This window comes from Anopheles darlingi, chromosome 3, assembly GCF_943734745.1.
Source record: "Anopheles darlingi chromosome 3, idAnoDarlMG_H_01, whole genome shotgun sequence".
Classification (NCBI taxonomy): Eukaryota; Metazoa; Arthropoda; class Insecta; order Diptera; family Culicidae; genus Anopheles; species Anopheles darlingi.
Window position 1 is genome coordinate 5923307 of NC_064875.1, and position 19194 is coordinate 5942500.

Below are 19194 nucleotides of genomic sequence, written 5' to 3' on the forward strand. Positions count from 1 at the left end.
GAGCGTGCGCGGAGTGAATGTTGTTTTTTGCCTTTTTCGTACTCGAGGACTGCTCGGTGAAAAAGTGGAAGGGAGGAATGGAAAGGGGTAGAGATGCAGCGGGAAGACGGCATTCGAGAAACAAAAATAATAAAAACAACGCCACTCGACTACTACTACGACGTAGTAATACCCCCACTTCTTCCCACCCCTTCTCCCCTTCTCTCCTGCTGCCACTTCTCTCTCTCTCTCTCTCGAGTGCGCACCACGGACGGCGGTTGCGCGCTGTCGCCGTGGCGAAACCCGATGATGAATCGCTTTTCCAGAAGAGCCCGATGTTGCTGCTGCAGTCGTCAAGTTGCTGAGAGCGTCAACAACAACAACTCGCAAGCCCAAAATAGTTAGGCAACACAACCTCAACGCGGTTAAAGTAGGCCAAGTTTCCCTCCGTCGATCGATGGTCGGTTTTGAGAGACGTGCCTTCTTCGGAAAAAGCGAGTACGTCACACATCCTCAACAACAACAACAACAGCAACGGCAACAGCAACGAGCTTCTGATCTATTTTCAATCGTTTTTTGATTGAATTAAAAAGCAAACCGTGGCGGCTCTGCTACCGCCGCTGCCGAAAGGTTATCGCAGCAGATTCCAGCACACCCCCCGCGTGGTGGTGGAGTTTCATGAATGAATTTGGAATTTTCATTCTCCGCGAACCATTAGGCACTGATAGTGAGACGTTTCCTATTCTGCTGCCGTCAATTTTTTGTTGTTGTTGTTTTGGCTGCAGTTCCAAAACACGGAGCGCGTTGCCAGCAGCTCTTCGGTGTGCGCGCGCGCGCGTGTACCATCCCCCCCCCCCCCTCTAGATGTCTGTCTTCCGTCTGGTTTGTCGCTGTGTGTGGTAGCAGATTTGATAAACCTGTTCCTAATCCATCGACCGTGCTTCTTGTTATCATCATCGCAGCAGTGTAAACAAACAAACAACCCAGAAGGGTGGGGTGTGCAGCGCAATAGAAAAGTGCCAGTGCCGGTGGCGACGCGGTGAAACGCCCCAAGCAACAAAGTGTGCATTTGTACTTGTTTCTCTGTATGCGTGTATGTGCGTGTGTTGATTAGTGTGACGTTGGGTGTAAATTGAAACGTACAGCAGCATCCCAGCAAGCACTGGGAGCAGAAAGTGCGGCTCGAACATCAAAGGCGGACAATCCGCGACGTTTCGGGCGGAAACGGAGTTGTAAAATATTTACCTTTTCTGCTGGCCCCTTGACCTGCTTGCCGCAAGAAGCAGCAGCAGCAGCAGCAGCATCATCATCATCAACAACATCATCATCGTCATCGCGCAGCTGCAGTGCAGTGAAGTCGCAGTTCAACGGCGAGACCTCATTAGAACGTCTGCGAGACGTCGTCCGCCCTCCGTGTGCGCACACCGGGACCATATTTATGTAAATTCCGTGTGCCAATCGCCACCGGAAAGGCTCTCGGTGTGTGGTTCTGTGGAAAGGTAAACAAAAATCGATCGAAAACCCGCATATCCAGTGGCTGCAGCCGGTTGTCGGTTGGTAGAATCGATTCGAACCAACGAGAAGAGAACGGCAGGATCCACGGGATAAACAACATTCCGGAGACGGAGGTAAGATGGAAGGACAGTCGCGCCTCTTGGTGCCATCAAAGCATCCGATCAAAAGTTGCTTTTCGCTCTCTTTCACTCTACCTTCTCACTTGTATCATGCGTTCTTCTCCGCCGTAGCAAACACGAACCTAATGGGTAGCCCAATTTGAGAGGGAGTTATGGTATCGACATAGATAATCGCAAGAAAACTGAAGCCAAAAACAAACGAAATCTGCGACTGTGGGCTGTGTTTTGAACCCAAAAGAAGAGGATGTTTTGCTATGGCCCACAAAAAGCAGCTCTAGAGGTGAGGAAGCGAAGAGAAGGTGGATCTAGTTGGCTGCTCTTTCTCTCGCTGGTATTGTTTGTTCGGTGTGGTGCTTTGGATGCCAGGCGAAAATAGCAAAACACATCGCCTGGCCTGCAGCAAAACATTAGCCAAATAACAAACAAGACGACACACACACACACCGGTGGTGGGGCTCGTATTCGAGACACGGTCGACCGGTTTTGTCACTGCTTTGGTGGCTGCTATTTTTGACTCTAGCGAGGCCTTGCAGGCCAACCCTATGCTGCTGCTGCTGCTACTGCGGTTGTCGTGGCATGCTATGAGATGACAAAGAGCAGCACCGTTTGTTTTCACATTTTATTGCAAGCCATTTTTTGCATCAATACGGTGTTGACGCTCTTGTTTACGGTTGAAGGCTCCATTCAGGGTTTTGCTATTTTTACACCTTGCACACCAAGTCACACGCACGTCATCGTGTGGCGCCACTTCCGGCAGTGAAAAATGCGGGGGAAGTAAGGGGATCGAGAGATGAAACGGCCTCAAATGAGATCTCTGTGCTGTAGGGTGTGAGCTGGGAAGATGTGCAACTCTTCTTGCACTACCACACCGACACTGCTGACACGGATACTAGACATAGACACGCATACCGAGAGCCCGGTGATACACCGAGAGAGCTGGTGCATCTCGTTGTCTGGCTGGGAGGGGTTGGTGGTGGGTTTTAAGTTGCAACCTTTACTTTTCTTTTTTGTTATCTTCTGCGCCCACGTTCTTCTGCCGCGCAAGAGGCCGGGGGCACTACAGTCGTGCATCTGGCTATTTCTGTCGAGGTAAATATGTGTCCACCACCCCACCACCCCTCCACCGTTGAGTCGGTTGAGATATGGGTGTTGGCGGAGATGTTGTTGTGGTTCTCATTGCCATTCGTTGCGACCAGCAAACGTACGTGTACCGCACGGCCTCTCCGGCCACCCTCCCATGTACCATCGATCTGTAAATTCATTCATTCAAAGTTGATGCGTCGCCACCGTACCGGAGCTCTCGGAGCAAAAGCTGCTGTCGCCTGGTGGAAGGTGGGTTGTGTTCGTGCCGTGGCCGCTTTAGCCGTCGTCCCGAGATCGTAAGACCCCCAGTGGCGGTTACTTTGACGGACGTCGGTGACGTAAGCCGATGTCTGCACCTCTTTTCAGACACTCGGGCTATCGTCTTATTGCGGTCATCTCGCTCGTAGTTGTTGTTGCGATCGGAAGTGCTGCATGATCGAGTCCACGTGATTCAGCCAGTGCCGGACTGGAAGTCAACTTTCTAATGCTCTCTCCTCCATTCGATTGTTTGTAGCTTTCATCCTTTCTCATCGAACCGACTGAAGGCTGCAGAGACCCATGGGTTGATGTACTTTACACGAGCATCGATTGTTGTTTTGTGTGGCTCCCCGGACAGTTTCCGCTGTCCAATCATCATGTGCTCATCGCTGTGTCGTCTTCCAGCTCAGTCGCTGGTTGGAACAACTGAAGCTGATTTCAAATCAAGTGAGATCATCCGGGGCAGCAGCGGTGTCGTGTCCCCCTCGGTGGATTGGATTAGGTTTCATTTCGCCAAACCGCGTCGTTGGCAACCGCATCGAATGCGATGTGATGCTCGATTTCTCGGAACAAAACACCAACCCCCTTCTGGCCGTGATTTTATGAGGCTTCACAAACGCAGACTTCAAACCGGAGTAGCAGCTCCGACCAGAACCGAGCTAACACAGGCTGTGTTGGTTGGGGGAGGGAGCGATTCATAAAATGAGTTTTGTTTCAAATGTTAGTCCACAGCACTATAGGAGTTGCGGCTGCAGATGCCTTTACCCCCCTTCATGGTATTAATTAACCAGTTCACGGCTTCCCTTTCTCCTCTTACCCAATGCCAGAGTGCTCCGATATTTGCTGTAAATATTTGCGTTTCAAAGGCTTCGGATGCGTATGGATACAGCCGCCATCCCCCGGGGGTCGCTACGTTGGTTGGTGAATCATTGTGTGGCCTTTTGCAAAATGCCTTTTTCCTTTGATTGAACTGTGTGTTGTACTGTTCGCATTTGTTCCAGCGCACACCATAAAGCGCCAATCCAAACAAACAGCGAAACAATCCACGCGGCGGTGGTCTGCTGGTGATAGTGGAGGCGGTGGATTCATTATACAAAAAGCGAGCCTCCTCCCATTCTCCTCGCGAGGGCCGCACCCAGAGCATGTGGTAAAAGAATGGACGGAAGTGAGCTGCGGTTTCATCGGTGCAAAAGCTTCCTGCAGATGCAAACCTCACTGCCCCGGGCACTCCACCCCGCGGATAGCCAGGTGAATGGGGACACCGCGACGATCGTTTGCCAAAAACGATAAAAAAAATATCGAAGAAAAAATGTGCCTCGCCTGCGCCTTGGCGGTTCGTGAACTGGTTTTGTGGTTGTCACTCCGGGGTCTCGTTCAAGTCGATCCAGCAGCAGGCCAGCCAGCCAACCAACCAACCTTGCGGTTCTAATGACATCTGATGGAAGACTTCCTCATCCGTCTGCGACATTTCGCACAAGAAGGGGTGGGTCCAATCCATTTTTTTTTTGGGTTAACGATCCCCTCCCCTCTTTTCCAACGGGAAGTGAACTCCGTGGTGAAGGTATGTGCCCGTGACTCATCGCTTGGTATGATGATGTTAGTCATGTGATACGGTTACGTGGCCCTCAGCAATATCACCCTGCATTGTGTGAGAATCGCTTACAGCCGGAAATTACGTCAAGCGGGCGCGCGTGATCTGTGTTCCCCTCGCCCCGATTGGCCCACCTTCGGATTCACTCGCTGGCTCGCTGGCCCATTGGTTAGCGCTATGCTGTAGGTCGCCGTGGCGCCGTATGTAGCACACGCTATCGATTGACATTTGGACAGACAGAGAGATAGAGAGAGGGTGAAAGAGACCGAGCGATTGAATGGAGCAAACCCTGCTCTTCCAATTGACCAATACGCGAATCATCATCATCACCATCATTGACGGTGGTGCTGGGCCATCCATCATGCATGATGAGCACTTCGTAGGTCCGTCGACTTGCGTAACATTGATAGCTTCATTATCGTCTGCCGTCGTCGTCGTCGTCGTCGTCCAAACGTCCGTCCCGCAGGTCGCCAGTTTATTTTCGAGTCTATTCGAGCTCTAATTCGAAAACAAGACAATTTGCGGTCTCTAGACCATTAAACAACCGTTTCGTGTCGATGGTGGCGATGTACCGCGTGGTGAAAGGTTTATCTCGCGATCCATTCATTCACGGGGAGGCCTGGCCATCACGACACTAAATGCATTAGGAGGATGAGAAGGAGGAGGAGCAGGGGATCATCGCTGGTCGCTGGTCGCCGGAAATGCTCAACAGTGGTGTGGTGCGGTGTTCGTTTTAGCTGCAAAATACCCTCACTACACACCACCACACACTGCGGCTGTTGCTGTTGAAACGGAATAGTGAAGGAAGTGACACCATCATTTGTCGCGCGGGTTGTCGGATGATAAACGATGCTTTTTGGGACCGGCCGCCTGGTATTTGATTCGATTAGACCGAGTTTTATGTTCTGCAATGGATAGACGACGGTGGGGACGGCTGACTCATTTCAATTGGTTTTGTTTGGGACTGGAAGTCACTTCCTACACACGGTTCCCGGGCCGCCGCATACACAGGCGTAGGAGGAGGAGCGCCACTTATGGGAAAATAGCGATTAGCTTACCTCTATCCGGAACCTATACGCCATCTCCTCCCAGTGTATTAGGGATGACAAATTGCTTGCCACAAAGTTCCCTCCTCGTGGGAAGGCATGGATGGTCCATGGGTCCGCAAGTCGTCTGACAGAAGTCTGACAGACCAAGACGATACCTATTCACCTTCACCTACCGGCACTGATCTTGGGTGTGTGTTACTTTTTTCGGAATCCATGTCATTTGATCATCGTCAGCCGGCTCGGCCCGATCCGTTACGAAATGGCGCTTGGCAATAGGACCGGACCGCTATCTAGTGAGATCGCATTCCTCCGGAGCCGCCTGATAGACAATCCATTTTTGCGCTGTTTGCGACCGCCGTTTGCGACACGCCTCTGCGATAAAATGGGCGATGACTAACGGCGGAATGCGTACCACGGAACTTCATTATCTTGTCGTCTGGTGTCGTCTTGTTGCAGAGGGAATTCGCAAGAAAATGTCTAACCGGTGCGGAGATATCGAATTGTGCCGGTACCTGGAAGTGGGCGTGTACAGTGTTTGATGACCACGTAGGCCTAGCGTGTAAATATAGCAGGGCACTTCCCTTATCAGGAATGTACGTGACATCAGGCGGTCACTTTTCAGAAATTAGTTCACGATATCAGTGGTTTATATGAACACATCTCTTGAGGTCAGATAACATCTTATGAACCGGTTGCTGGCTCTTGGAAGATCTCTTTCTTCCAAACATCCAACCAACAGAGGGTTCCTGTATAGACGTACCCTTCTGCAAATTGAACATTTCCTGTTTTTGTGTGCGTGTGCGATGTTGGTGCTGCCTTCCAGACTTCTGCAATAAGACGGCCGGCCCCAGACATCAGTTCTTTTGTGTTGTTAAGTAGAAGATTCACCCGGCCTATGCGTAGCACCATGCGTATGTGTGACTCGCTACAAACGGAAGCTGGCCAGGGGCTCGATCCCCGTCTGCGGAGGAAACATTTCACATTTGGGTGGACGGTTTCTTCTGCTGAAGTGCGGCACTGATTGAGCGCATCCTCTTTCTCTTAGAAACGGCAGACCTTGAGGGAGAAGAGGGCCGGTTGGTTGGGGTGAGAATCTACCGTTAATCGATCCAATTTACCATCCATTGAAACAGACAGCGCCCAGCCTATGATGGGAAACGCCGTTGGACATCTTCGCGACTGGTGTCATCGGCAGCGAAAGAGAGAGAGAGTAAGTGTGTTACGTACCTTGTAAGGCAGTTTATGAAACATGTTCCTCGAGAGTGTATGCCAACCATTCCGTTCTTTTCTTTCGGTTTCTTTGGATCGCCACGTGGGCTCCCACACACACGCACACACGGGTCCGAGGGGTGTTCCGAGAAACGCCTCGAAATGTCTGCGCCTTTTGATGTTGATCCCTATCGCGCGGCGCACGAGGTGTTCCGGAGAATTGTGCGTGTGCACATGGCTTCGTCGGTCTCATTTACCGGTTGTTGTCCTCGTATTTTTCTTTCTCTCTCTTTTTGGGTTTTTTTTGCTTCCCTTTCAGCGTTCTCCTTCCACTAAGAGACGAGAATGTCCTTCAGCCAGGATTTCGTTCACTTCGTAGAAGTGGCTCGATTTGCTGTGTTGAACCAGCTGCTTGGGACGTAAAGACAGACAGAGATAGAGAGAGAGAGAGAGAGAGAAAGAAACAGAGCGCAAGGAATAGGATATAAAAGCAATCGACGCGTAACCGAGCACAGTAAGGCTTTGCAATGCGCCCGCCAGTCTAGACATCTTCGAGGAGGGCTATAAAGGAGGCAGTCCATAAGCAGGAGCAGGAGAGGGAAGGTCGACGGTTGCTCTTCGTCGCCGCCGGCACTACCCTTGGAGCTGTCTCTGCGCTCTTGGGGGGCTTCAGTCGATCCAAAATCTGGTTCCTTTTTTCCAAGATTTCCTCGTAGAACCGGTAGCGCCTTCGCCGGTCTCTCGCTTTTTCGATTTTTTTCATGCTCGGGATTGCCAAAAGGGACTGCCACTGGAGGACGCGTCCAGACCTTCGAATGGAATGGTCCTGTGGCTGACAATTGTTTAAATGACGATTGTGCCCGATGCACAGCACATCTGGCCGGTCTTTTGTCGGTCGTTGTATTCTGGTTTTGACAGAGCAGGTAGACTGTGTGTTTTGTCACATAAGGTATCCATGTTAAACAAGCTGCATTAACCCAAAAGAGAGCGATGGTAGGATGAATAAATTAAGAAAAAGGATGACCGTTCCGACCTGCACGCGTACCTTTCTGACTGTTTGGGTAATGCAATTGTCAAAAGCCAAAAGGATACGCCATTAGAGAAATGCAGTAGCAGAAAGACCGACAACAAATTGGCCTTTTGTGAAAAGAGCCAATAAATCATATCACCTTCACAATAAAATGGTATCACTTGTTTGTGTGGCACGTCGATTCCTTTGGACTGAAATCTTGAGCTGGGATATTTTTGATAAGTTTGTGTTGTGTCAAGTCTAGCAAAGCCTTTTTAGAAACCTGGTAAGATAAGACAAGCTTGTTAGAGGAATTCTCCATCATAAGTAGACTCTCCCAGATGCTGTTTTGAGAATTGTGAGTAACGGTACTCCGACGTAGGTTCCAATATTGAAGGTGCAAGGGTTAGCCAAGGGTGTTCATTCTATGGCGTCGTTCACGGTCAAGTAGTGAACGAAAAGATAAGATAAGGCCTCATCCTGTAGTACGCTGCCACTCTACTGGTGGCACTGATGTCGTCACTCGAAATTCCCAAAAAACAAATACACATCCCGGGAAAGACCCCGGCCGCATGGGGGGAATACCTTTCGACCGCCCATCTTCCTTTTTGTTGTTTTCGTTTTCTCTTTCTCGCGTTCGTTATCTGGAATCCCGTTTCTCACCCCTTTCAAGTAAATGACGCATCTGAAGTGGTGGTGGTCCCTATCGCGCAAATTCCACATTAAAAAAAATCAAAAACACCCCGTTTTGAAACAAAAAAAACCCGTAAAAAGTGCTCTCTTTGGGCGTTTGCGCGTTCTAGAATTTATATTTTGTTTTTCATTTTCTTGGAACATTGCTCGCCGATTTCCTGTACTACGGCTGGCTTCGTGAAATTTGTAGCGAAACAAGACCGAGACACGTGTTCGTTCCAATTAGATGTAAAATGAAAATTATAATTTGGGATTCTTTTCTTGGATGCGGCTTTCCATTATGTTTCGCTTAAACTGGATCGTTAAATGAATTTTCCAAGAAGCAGCAGCCACGAAGGATATACGGACCTACAACTTGCTCTAAATCCTGTTAAGGGGGGGCTTCGGTATTTTATTTTAATTATTCGCATTTACTTTTTATAATTTTATATGACTGCTTATCCTTTCAAGAGTATTGTGTAAAGTTTTGGGATCAATCGAAGCCAAACTGACAAAGATATTGATTTTTGAAAAACAGAGTTTCATACAAGGCTTAACGCATCTCGCAACTTTGAATCGCGATTCCCAAAACCTGCGTTTTCAAAGTCGGTGCCCATCGTAGCATAAAAACTACTGGACCGATCGATTTGAAATTTTGAACACATAATCTGTACACTATTTGCCAGGTAGCCCCGTCGAGTTTTTGTAAAAATTGTTGATACTTTTTTTTTAATAATTCTTTTAAGTATATAAAACTCGTTTTTTGAGGCAACATCGAAAAAAGTAACACTTTTTCAACTTTAAAAATCTGCCAAAAATCGAAAAATAGGAAATTCAACAAAAACTCAACGGGGCTACCTGGATAAACTTATAATCTAACAAAAAAATACCCATTTGTATGTTTCAGATGACCCAGCACGTAGCTATGATGGGCACCGCAAAAAGTACATTTTTGCAAAAATGCCTTTCTCGATTGGATGCCATGAACGTAGTTTTGATCAAATCTTCCCCAAAATAGAACCAAATATTCTTGAAAAGTTGTAGTTTAATTTGACATTCACTTGTAAAAATTAAGTTGAATGGTTTCTGCACTAAAAATCGTCAAAAATAAGGCTTTTTTGAACCCGAAATAACCAAAGCCCCCCCTTAAGCTCGCCCGTTGTTTCCCTTGGGCTAACCACAAATCCCTTCTTCGTCGATGGTGCCCGTGTGAGAAAGATGAAATACCAAGGGTGAGGTGGTGGTAGATAGGGGACGCGATGTGTCTGACGTAAGACGATGGCGCGCGTAGTATCGTATCGCACCGGCGGTGATGTTTTGAAGTGAGTGATGGTTTGTGCGCTTGTGCGAACGCGCAAAGTACGGTAGGTCGTGCCAAGAAGAACCAAAACACACTGTGTACCACGTGATGCTAATGGCGTCGTCGTCGGCGTTTCGTGCGCAAACATGAAACTATGATATACACCACGCGTGGGGTGGTTTTCGGGGGGGTCGAGTGTACTGTGCCAGGTTTACCGCCGCGCGGTGGGGGATTTTTGGATTTTCAAGAAGCTTAACTCCTTCTTGGAGATGATGGTTTTAATGTCAATCCCTTCCACGTTGGTGTAGCTGAGGAGCGTAAACACGTTGGTGGTGACGTGCGCACAGTAAGAGTTTACTTAACATCCGAGAATTGGTAGAGATTCCAGTCACGCATCATCATCACCCCAGCCAGCAATAGGTTAGAACCAATCGAGGGAAGGTACGACGTAGAGTGGTTATAGAATACAAAATCCACGGTGATTTCGGGAATACCATGCGACATTTCAAATACGAATTGTTGGTATTCGGTCCCTCAGTGGCTCCCAGAAGTACCTCTTAAGAAGTCGATATTTCCAGTAGCGTTCAGTTCTCCAAATCTGTACCTCAAAATAACACTTCTTTATCAATGGAAAAGGTTAGACTTTGTAAGGGAAGGTTCTTCAAATTCAATACTAACCGGTATTACCATTCAGGGTGAGCATCCGGCTAATGCCCCCGCTCCATAGCTAGATGTTCTTCACCTTCCATTTACGTCACGGATCTCCGGTGGGAAAAGGAAACCATCGACCTGTTTTGTGCTCGTATTGTATGTCTGTCTGTGTGTGTGTGTGTGTGTGTGTGCTTGGTATGGTTGATCATCGTACGCTAGCTTCGCGCCGTAGTTTTGCTTAATCATCTCGCGGTGCGCCCAGCGCGGTGTGAACCGTTGGTGGGGTGTGAGTACTCTATCTCCTCCCGCCACCGCGATTCCATTCCGCCATCTATCCGGAAGGCACAGCTACAGGTCGGTCTTTGAACGTCGCCATCGAAGCGCAGAATGTTGAAAGGCAAACAGCACCAGGGGGGCGCATTTGAGATCCCTTCAAGATTGTTGCTCACGGCGGACACCTGGAGCAGCAACGACGACGATGACGACGAGTCGGTGATGGCGGTGAATGGCCGACGACTGGCAGCGCGCGCGAGGGACTGGTTTTGGTTGGTTGTGTGGTGCAGCCACGGCGCGAGCACACACACGCGGGCTGGCGGGCTCACCGTTGATCCGGGTGCAACTACGCGCCACGGACCACCGCTCTCTCGAGGCAATAACCCATGATGATGCTGCTACTGCGGTCGTGGATTCTGCTTTAGAGAAAGAGAGAAAGAGAGAGAGAGAGAGAGAGATGCAAAGACAGGGTGACGATGGAGAGACTAAGAAGCGACGACACGGCCCCGTGGAGTGTGGTCCGTTTTGGGATCGTTTCAGATGATGAACTTCTTCGGGATGGTGTTTCGAGCCGATGGCCAATGGCCTCTCTCCATCCATCTGTCAGAAAAGTTCTTTAAAGACCGTAAAGTGGTTGAGCGTGTGGTGGTGTTTGTGTGGCCGCCGGAAGATGCGCTTGGAAGTTGAGACGAGACGGACGTAGCGTGAATGAATTTCGAAGAAAACGGTTCTGTTCTTTCCCCCCTTTGGCTATGCTGCTGCTGCTGCTACGAAGGAAGGGGTCGATCGGTCTACACACTCACACACCTCACCTGCGCTTCTGATGCGCTCCCAGGGATCCGGTTCTGAGACTTCTGTACCGCGTTCCTGGCCGTTGTAATGCATTTGAGCGCCGGTGAAGACGGCTAGCGATCCCAGGGCTATTGCCCCCTCATCGAGTAGCGTGTACGGGATCGGTCGAAAGGAGGTGGTGGTGAGGGTTTGCATGCTCGATGTTGCGTGGCGTGGCGTGCCGTGCCGCGTTCGTTAGTTCTGGTTCTCTGGTCTTCTGTTTTCTAATTTAATTTGTCGGAATTTTTCGGTCAGGACTACGGTGCACAACACAACACACAGGTGCAATCGAACGACGGAAGAGTGAGCATGCACTTAATGCGATATGCGATGCGAGCTAAAGGATTTTTAATTTCCTTTTCTTCAGATATCAAGTGTGTGTGTGTTTGTGCGTGACTTGAGATATGGGCTTGTCAGAAAGGTCCCCTGGCATGATGAGGCACCACATGGGTGCCCATCGAAGGTGATTAAACCACCCTTACAGAAGCACGCTATCAACTATCCAATTTCCGATTCCCATCAAGCGGAGGTGCGTCAACTCCTGCAATACAACACAAGACACTCGCATGGCAAAAGGTAGTGAAAAACAATGAGCAATTAAAATCCACTACCCTCAATCGAGAGAGGGAGAAAAAGCGCGTCATAGAGGAGTACCTCTTGAAGCTAGCATATGCTACGGGGTGAAGGTGAAGGTGTGTGACGGTGTGTGGCTAATGCGATTCAAGTAAAACGCAAAACGGGTAATCAACGACGTACGCCACCGACGACGACGACGACGACGTAAGCACAACACCACATTGGCCATCGTATGCGCTGCTGCCACCACGGAAGAATGCATTAAACCGTTCGATGGTGTGCATGGTCCGATGCATTTTAATGCGCCCCTCTAAAGAGCGGTGGAGACCTCCCTGGCGTAGGGGTTAGCGTGAGCTTAGTTTCCTGTAGTCAGCACTTCCAGACTTCTGGTGAAAGATTCCGCATTCCAGAAGCATGCTTTCCACGAAGTGTACACGATAGTTTGCTGGTTGAACGGTGTAGCATATGCTCTGTCCAGTGTTGTTGTGCAGCCCTTGAAACGCTGGCTCTGTGATGCGTTATGTGATGCAGAAGTCCGTCCGGTTGCTAGACTGCTAGGCTGTTCGAAGTACTGCTGGAGGATTCCGAGAAGAATGGAAATTTTGCATCCAACCGAGTGTCTTTTCCTCGGAAAAGCAATTGAGTTTCAATTGCATTCAGTCCGGTGAAATCAATGGATATGCCGTTTACATTGCCTGCTGTCTGGCTCTGGCGAGCGCGCTCCACACCATAGCTCGATATTCAACACATGACAAACTCAGTGCCGCTCTAGGTTTCGATTCCGAGCGATTACAGATTCCCATTTTTCACTGGAATTGGCAAATCATACCCTATCGGACACCGAGGGGCTGTGCTCTCAAACATATGTGGAAATGAAATGCCCCATGTCCGATGTATCCAACGTTCGATATATTGGGGGTTCCGTTTCTGAGAAGCACAACCTGTGTAATGATGTGGCTAACATGGAGCGTGTCTGATTGCACTTCGCTCGCTCCGTTGGTATGCTGTTTGCACTGCGGGGAGAGTGCTGTTCGGTTTTACCTCTCCGAAATCGACCAGTTCCAGGGCTGTACGAATCCAATTAGAATTTCGAAGAAATTTCCCTCCAACCACTCTCCTCAGAGGACAGCTGTGCGCAACGGATATGTAGGCACTCGGTGTCCGCTGCGCAAATTGAGGTCTACAGATAACCCTTCATCACCTTTCAATCACACAGTGAAGGACAACAGCAGTAGCAGCAGCAATAGTGGTGAAGTGCACAGGTACTGGTGAAGATTGATATTTGGTCGGGCGATAGAGGTACTTCGGAACTTTTTTTAAAATTTGTTTTCTGCTCTACTGGCAGTCCTTGCTGACATAATTGGTGGTTTGGTCATACGTTTCATCGGAAACTTCATCTTACCTTTGTGGTTTGACTTATCTCTCCGACTTGGTTGGCCTCCCAGACTTGAATGGTAAAGACCGACAGCTCTTCTGTTTACTGTATCTGATGACGGTCTTCAGTGGGTGTATGCCTGTTTGTTTAGTAATTGTCAAATTGAAAAGGGTGTAATTGAATCATTTCTGCAAAGAAATTCGTGAGTTTGAAATCTACCTTGAACTACTTGAGAGGAGCAAGGGTCCATGTTTACCTGTAGCCAACCGAGTCACAAGGGGACTCGCTCTTACTTGTCATCGGAATGACTTCATTAACTTGATGTGTTTTCATTCAAAGCTCTATTTCTCGGTCTCCATTCATCTATGAGACAGTGGACCGTGTCGTGATTTGTTTTTTTTTTTTTCAAAACTCAAATCACGATATCTACCAGTTCCTTCGGTTCGCGCATCATTAACTTCTTCTCTCAACGAAACAAATAGCAAACATCGAAGAATTCTTTGATGTAGTAATAAGCGCCTGAAAAAACAGTTCCTCTCGCTCATCTTCTGCGAACGCGGTCAATCATAACCGGTTCAGCGGTCATCGAAATTTTAGTGTAGGAAAGGGGGGGCAGCCAAGTCAACAACACGCACATCGACTTCCCAGAATACCGTCGTCGGCATCAGCTTTCGTGTTTTGGCATTGGCGTTATGACCACGAACTCCCCACTCCAATGTCCCAAAAAACCCACGGCGCTACGTTCAATTATTATCGTTCCACGGGTGTTTGCTTCTCGCTCCGTTTCGTCCCGGGAGATGCCGTTTGCTTTTTTTCTGTTGTTGCCAAAAACCGTGCGTTTCTACTGCCAAGACGTGCAAAAATGATTCCGTCAGCGGCCTCGCGAGAAAGAGCAATAATCGAAGAGCAAGGGTGTCTGTTGAGGCAAAAGGGTTCTGAGAATTCCACGACGACGACGACGGCCTCGACGATGGTGTATGCTGTGGACGGAGCGAATCGTGGTGATGATGGTGCGTAGGATTAGCTCGCGAATGTATGTGACGCAGGTCTCGGCGGCCCCCCTTGGGCGGAACCTGTTTTACTCCCGACGTACGACGCGATGCCTTGCCCCAAAACGCGCCATAAAATTACCAAAACTATTCCAAGAATTCGCGGTTCACAGTTCCAACACGCACACAGACAGGCAGACAGACACACACTGATGTGGATGTGGACTTCGCGGCACCATCTGTGTGTCTCTGGGGTGGTCAGGTCAGTGGCCAATCGACTCAGACCCTCCCATCGCGTCCAGCTACTGCGAATCGCGTACTTAAGATTGTCAAAATTCCCAGAAAATTACTGAAGAGTAGAAGATTACACTGTTACACTATTGAACGATAATGATGATAAGAATTCTTTCCCGTTCCACAATCATATCATAACGTATGATATATGATTCATTGTAAAAAGGCGACCCAAAATCTGCAGCATTAACCTTGGGACACGTGTGCATGATAAACATCTAGCGACGGGACGGCTCTTCCGGTCGCATTCCACACTCGCCTTATCGTTGGAATTCCGCCTCGTAAGCCCTGGTGTTTTTTCCCCAATTGCTTATCCGTCCAATTGCGTGTTGTCGGCCGTTGTTTGTTCAGTTAGATTGGTTACCAGCACCTCTGCACATTCACACTGCCACATCATACGGCCGATGAAGTTGCAGCTGTTTTCAACAACATCATTGTTGTTTTGCTAGCACATTCGCATCGCCTCGTGCCCCACTCCCGTGTATGCGAGGCACGATAGCAATGTAGATAAGCAGCGGTGACGGTGGCAAATGTGTCCCCAACATTCGATAGAATTCCGCAAGATCCGCGAACTCCGCGAGCTCCGCTCTCTCCTCCTGCAAATGACGAACGGAGCGATACATATGCGTCATAAAAAAGGTGTGCAGCTGTTGTTTGGTGTTCTGGATTTGGCATACAAATATTGTTTGTTCCTTGGGGAAAAGGTAGTGTTTTTTTTTTGTTGGGTATTTTTATGTCTTGTTTTTTAATGCATGTTGCTAGTGACTTGTTGGTCTTTCTTACTACGGCACCCACTCTTCACCCTAACCTCATTATTCTTCAGGGGGTTTGAGCAGCAAACTGCTGACGCAATATGATTTTGGTTCTGAGGGGTTCTTCGCGTTCCATGCCTCCTCGATCAAAGTTTTGGTTTTCCAGTGCTGCTGCTGCTGTCGCCAGGTCAGCTTTTGCCGATGAACGTCAACGTCAGCTAGGTTTCTTTTTGTTTATGGTTTTATTTTTTATCCCTCATCACAGAAACGGGGTGGGGATGGGGGGAGTGTATTGACGCACGGGCTAAGGTAAATATTATACGCTGTCGCACGCGTTTGCTCCTTCGCTTCTTCAATGAAATTAGGAACACAAAGCAAGGCCACTGCTGGCTCTGCCTCTGCTACAAAGCAAAGCTGCCCTTTCTGTCCGCTGCAGGCATCTGCCGGCGCTGAAGTTGTTGCAAAAAATGTAAAAACAACTACGCATACTGCTTGTCGTCGTGTTCCGTGGGCGGCAGCAGCGGTGGGATGGAGTTTTGTGGGTTGCAGGTCCCGTCGGCTCATGAAATTTTCGTTGTTCCTGGCGGGTTTTCTTGGAAGTTTGTGCAACTTGTAGCAACGCTGATGATGTGCCGAGCTCCCAAAAGGAGCTGGCTGCGTGCCACTGTTCTTAGCTCGTGCTTGGAGCGTGCAACATTCCGGAAGGATGACGAACTTTGTCCAATTCGTAGAAAAGGCGGCTCCCCTCTCTTGCGATATGGTTCTTTGTGCGCAGTTTTCTGGGTGCGTCGAAAGGGTTTTACCAAGGAAAGATAAAAGAGTTGGTTTGACCTCGTACAATGGTGCAAGCGAAGCCCCAAGTTTACCGACCGAAGACCCACGGAGTTTACCCTTTGCACCTAGCACAGAGCGTTGGGGAAGAGAAGCTCTCTCTTCCAGGTATTAATCCTGGAAAAGTGGCGCTAGCACTCTAGTCCGGAAAGCACAAACCGTAGAAAATTCCAATGAAATTATACGTAAAACCCGGTAAGCCGGCAAAACCCGTTTACCATTCTCCGAAAGGCTAATTGGAGGGGGAGGAGGTCCAAATCAATTGCAAACTGTGGCTATCCCGGCTATACCGATGCGAAACTGTATTCTTAAATCATATTCCGGGAGCACTTTCCGCGGAATTGCGTTTCCAATTTTCCACATTAATTCGCTCTGGCAATCTTCGACCTTCCAGCGCATTAAATGCCACGGTTGAATGGCTGACCCTTTTTCCTGGCTGTGGGGTTAATTGGTAATTACACTTTCGCGCACTCGCACTCCGGAAAACAATGCGTCGACCGACGCTTTAATTGGACCCGGGCCGGACTTGGCGTCGGTGGAGTGCCGCACGTATTGAAACATGAAAATTGAGTTATCATCATCGGCTGGGAATGCAATGAAGGAGGAGCCCCCAGTAGCGTTTGAATCTGTGTGTTTGGTAGTGGAGTGTGGTGGCAAACTGGGTGGATATCCTGTTATCGTTCCAATCAATCCCTACACCCCTTTCAATTGGACATGGACGAACGCTGGTGTTCGATTCTCGGAACGGCAATCGGTACATAGGGGTTCGCTATAAGCAGTTTCTTCGAATCGATTTACACTCTGTACCTCTCTCGAGTACGAAAGTACGGTCGGTGTCTTGTTTACCGCAACTGAAGGCATACGACCAACATGCGGTTTGTACGCTCACTCACCTGTTAACACCTTACATTCCTCGTATTCCGAATCCAGGACATTTGCTTTGATAGCCTTCATCGTTCCGTTGGGGTTTCTCCGGCTCTAGCCGCATACTGAGTACCATGAGACATCGTGGTAGTGTTCTTGGAACCAATTACTTACCGCTTCGAATGATGAGCGGGTATTGTGTGATGTCCGTGCGCGGATATGTCCTTTGGCAGGATATGTGTTATGAAGCTCTTCCTGGAAGAGTCGATGAAAGGCCAACCGAATGGAGGAGACTCACCAATCCTGCGGCGGAAATGCAGATCCTTCCCCTGATTGATTTGCAATTTGAATTACCCCGGGCTTAATCCGTCCGCTCGATGTGGCGCCTTTTCATTTAAAGCTTTTTCATTTGCCATTTCCCGGTACCCGAAGGCACTGGCGGACCGCGGTACTATGCAGTGAAAGGGACGTGACGGGCCAACACCGATGATGACGATGATGCTGGTCCGCGGAAGGCCTTCTGCTGCTGATGTAGCGTGTCACGTGAACATTTTTCGTTGGCCTCGTCGACGACTTCGAAAACCGTGCACCACCACCATCACCACCGGGGTTTATGTTTGTTTGCCAACGTTCTAGGCCAATAACGTGCCTGTCGCGCTGGCGTTCGTTTATTGACCGTAAACCGTGGTACCATTTTCATGAGTTGCGGTTGCTGCACCTTCTCCGTGCCTTCCGAAGTGAGGTACACGGATGACGTCGGCTCTCTGCTAATCGACTGCTGCAGTGAAAACTGTTTTGTTCGAGAAAAACTCGAGAAACCGTATCGGCGGGCGTAAACATGGCCATGGAAGGTGCGCTCCACCTAGCGCGCGATACTAGGCATAAACCTTGGCACGGCTATTAGCAGCTGCTTGGTGCTACCGCGTTTTTGGGGGGATGAATGTTGGCTGCTGCTGCTGCTGCTGCTGCTCTACATTACAAATTATGTGTGATCGTCTCTAGATAGTTGCGTGTGCTAGTCCGTTGCCGCTGAATTATGTAGAAGGGATGCCGAAAATCAGAACAACATTCCCTGAACACTACTCTCCCTTGGGTGCGCGCCGTATGTGTGTGTGTGTGTCCGGTGTACTCTTTTGGAGGCCACGGAATTAGGTTAGGTTTGCTTTTCATATTTCATGCATATTCACCACCAACCTAGACGCGTAGTCACATGGGTTATGTGGATGGAGGGTACCCTCGCCACAAGCCCTAGACCACCGGGCCTGGGTATTACGTAGTCGTCTAGGTGTCGTGAGGTGTGGTTCAGGTTTCAAGGATACAAGCCGCCACTCGTGCTGGGCTAGGTGATGGGCGGCAATTTTCTCCGTAGAACTTCTCGTATGTAGTCCGAATAGTCTGATAAGAAGCGAATGAGAACCGAAAAATGAGGTGGAGGTCATTGCGTGTTGCGCGCATGGTTGGGGAAGAGAACTGACGTAACGCTATCGGTGGTCGTGATTAGGTAATCATGCTGGCTGGCGTTGCCCGCTACACGTGATGGGGCATAATAGAAACGATGATAGGATAGTGTGTGGTGGTGCGTTTAGTTTTTTTCTTCTTCTGACTATCCACTTCAAATCACGAACGAAGCGACGAGATACCGATGTCGTCATCGTCCTCGTTTGTCCTTGAAATTTCTGATCTTCTATTTTCAATTTGAATCTTCTATCGCCGGGTTCGCTATTCTGTTTCTATCAATGTCCTGGTGAAAGATAAATTTGTTACAATTCCGTACTGCTGGTGCTGGATTCCTGGAAACCAATCAATTAGATGTCTGAGTTGAACACAAACAAACTCTGCCGTAGCCAGCATCGTCTTATTCGCGGGCCGCTTAATGAGTTCTCGGAACTCGATTCCCTAGGACATTTTTCGGACGGGCTGTTTCTTTGGCTCGGAAAAGGCTACCGGATGTTATATCGAGAGAAGGAATGCAAA

The 19194-nt window shown here is 49.0% G+C and overlaps 1 protein-coding gene across 4 annotated transcripts in view; it reads left to right on the forward strand.

Moving 5' to 3' along the window:
- Positions 1-19194, forward strand: part of LOC125956266 (midnolin homolog) — a 40164-nt gene that overhangs the window by 492 nt on the left and 20478 nt on the right. For 2 of the 4 annotated variants that reach the window (XM_049687969.1, XM_049687967.1), the window contains exon 2: positions 942-1607. The gene's annotated coding sequence lies outside the window, so the exon portion shown is untranslated. The remainder of the gene's footprint in view (positions 1-941; positions 1608-19194) is intronic. The other 2 variants (XM_049687970.1, XM_049687971.1) reach the window with 1 other exon arrangement.